The following is a 3,441-nucleotide window of genomic DNA, read 5'->3' on the forward strand; positions in this document are numbered from 1 at the left end:
AAAAGGCTCACAATTTCATGTTGAGACTAAGTCATTTGTAAATGAAAATAAAAGCAGAACACTAAACCCTTGTGCCTATAATGGAATAATGTTATTATTTATACCTAAGTTCTTCTTTTATTAGAATTTGTATTAAGTTGTTATTAAAATTTGCATTTAATCAAATGTATTCTAGATATTGAAATAGGTTGAAGCAAAGCACTATATAATCTTCAAAGTTATATTGGAAGTTGGATTATAATTTATTTTCCATGTGATAAGAATCACGTTATGTATATATAATGCTAGGTCCATAAAAAAATAAGTTGGTAAAAAAAATGATTTCAAATTCTTAATCTAGGTTAACGATGTCGAGAAATGAATCTACATGTGGTTTAGGATTGAAATAATAGAACCCATAATAAACTCCCCTAAAAGGAAAAATAAATCAAGAATCATATCTTTGCACTTATTGAGTTGATATGTACGAATCAACTCAAAATAAATGAATTAATTGATTTAGAATTTCTCTTTCATTTTTACATTGCTGTATTATAGATAATTATGCTAACATGAGTAAATTGATTTTCTAAAAGATATATATCTTTTTTTTTTTTTTGCCACAAATTGGATATAAGTTCAATAAAGTTTTGAGTACGAGCAAAGTTCTACATAATCTAAGATATATGTGCACGGAAACAATGCTTTTAGGAATTTTACCTAATTTTAAATCAACTCAAATTATCAAAAATTTGATTAAGGTTCAAAATCCGTAACAATTTTGACTTTTTGTATCATTAAACTTTGGTAACCAAGGAAAAAATTGCTAGGTCAAACAATATCCTTTTACATAAATAAACATACCAATTAGTCATGTAACATAGCCCCTACTAACCCTTGCTCTCACTAAGGTCAGAAGGGGGAAGTTACTATGTTGACCCAAACTTCAAGGTATAGTTATGGGGATGGGGTCTAATTTTTCTTTTATCTTTTTAAACTTCTTCATCACTTAAAATGGATACCATCATTCCATTTGTCTCGTTGAGACCTTTAAAATGATATAAATTTTACCTCTATCCGACTTACGTATCAAAAGATGTGGTCATTCAAAGATGGGCCAGTTACCACCTTGCCACATCAGCATTGATCTCATGTGGTAATCACATACCAACCCATGTGGCACTTCATGCACCAAATCCGCCATTGTGGACCAATCCACATGGATAGGCACACTCCTATAAGTAATCAGAGGTCGATCTATTCCCAACTTCGTAGCACATTGAAACTTAACAAGTGGGCTCAACCTCTGATCCTCGACCACCCTTCGAGGCCATCTATGCTTTGGGCCTTAGCTAGCCCAACCCCGACTTGGTCGTTCGGTCTCACTCCCAACCATCAACCTAGTCATTTGACCCGACTCTCGACCAACGACTAACAGGTCCCACTGATGGCTCTGCCTATGCACCTTAGGTAAAAAAAACTTCACTCATGGTCCCACCCTTCTGACCCCCGACTTAGTGGGTCGTATAGGCAACTTCAAGTTGATTTTACAATTTTTTGACACTTAGAAAATTTCACGATTTTCTTCTTGGTTACAGAGGCACTTCGACCTACGACTAACTTGATAATGATGCATAGAATTTTCGAAGACGAAACTTGGAAAAATACATGTACATGAGATTACACTTAGTAAATATGCATTTGAGTGTGTTTCTTAAAAAAACACACGGAACTTGACCAACTCCCTCGCACATCATAATGATGTGTTTCTTTTACTCCATCAACTCACATACACAGAGCAAATGAACAACCAATAACTAGTAGCTCATACTTGTCGAATCAGTGAAAGGAACACAATAATTCATGTTTACGCAATATTTACAGAAACTCAACCATTCTTCAAACATGCTTACAGGAAACCTAATTTCCATTAACACTTATGAAATCACATTCCTCATTAAAAGTATAAGCATGTAACCAATAAAAAATATCCAAATATAAAAAGGATGAGCAAATACTTATCTTATACAACTAAATAAATAGGTAATTGAGATCGGGACTTTGACTCTCCACCCAACCATAAATAAGCTACAACCAATATTACTTGTAGTTGTCACCCCCAAGCCAAATTCCAATGCTTGAGGTGGTGTGCTTCCGAGGGAAAACTTCAACCAAAGAAATAGCTGAAACAGGATGTCTCAAGGCCACTCTACCTTCATCCACTAACTACATAATCTTCCACCCAGTCCTCTCATAATTTTTGATACAATTTTAACATCCATGCCAAGACATCACAGTACAGAGAGTTCAACTGACTTTCACGAGGATTCAGTCCACAATAAGGAAGGTTCATCAGTCTTACGAGCAAGCCATTACTATCTATAATGATTTCACCCAACAAGCCTTTGTGAGGTTTCTTAAGGTAGTTTTTAATATCTCCAAAGCTCAACAATAGCGAACTTTGGGCGTTGTCTTCTATACGTTCTCACCTCCACCCCTAGAGGAATTTGTCTTGTATCATAACAGGGTTGTGCAGAGAACCCTTCCCCTACTCCTGCGTGCTCTCAAAGAGTTTGTTCTCTTTTCATATCTCTGTGCTAGTGTGTTTGTTTACCCGTGAGAATGTCTCCCCAAGAATGCTCTCCCTCATAGACTTATTCACCTCTTCTGAACAAACCAACCGTCTCTCTTTATCTCAAATCTCCATGCAATCAACTACTGGACAATGCAACCCATGCTTGTCTTTAAATTTTCTCGTTTTCTTGCTTATGGTTGGAGTTCAAAGGACACATGGGCATGTCCATCCTCTTTTAGTTAATTTTATGGCATAGTCAACCCATTTAAAACCACTTAGCCAACAAGGACTGATATTTAAAACAATCATTCCCTCAAGCAATCACTTTCCTCAAGCAATGGAATATGTGTTCCTCTCTCAACCATTTAATAAATACAATTATTTACAATGAGAGAAATATTAACCAGGAGATATCATAGTGCCCTCCCCAGTGAGAGAATTATTAACTAGGGGATGTCACAAGTCATCAATTTTCTTTTATCTTATTACTAATTTTTCAATCAATGATGTAAATCACACTCTTTATAAGTTTGTTGAAAAAGATATACTTTAAATTTAAACTCAAGATATTATAATAATACCTCATTTCAACTACTAAACATTACAATCAAACAGTAATGAGGTAACTTTTCAAATTTATTTTATCTTGTTGTAATTGATTTATCAATAAAGTAAATTACATGCTTTGTAAACTTGTTGATGATAATGATATGCTTTTCATATGAACTTGTTGTGACCACAACCCCCCCACAAATTTTTGAAAATATATGGGGACCCTTTATTGATTTTGGTTGATGTTATTGGCATTAGGTTTTTGATTGATCACTTTCCTTTACAACGCATTTTAGAAAACTCTCTTCTTTATTAGTGTTTGGGTGACTCTTGAT

This window comes from Pinus tabuliformis, chromosome 4_2 (assembly GCF_031772625.1).
Source record: "Pinus tabuliformis cultivar Carrire ecotype Pingquan chromosome 4_2, CPIR1, whole genome shotgun sequence".
Lineage (NCBI taxonomy): Eukaryota > Viridiplantae > Streptophyta > Pinopsida > Pinales > Pinaceae > Pinus > Pinus tabuliformis.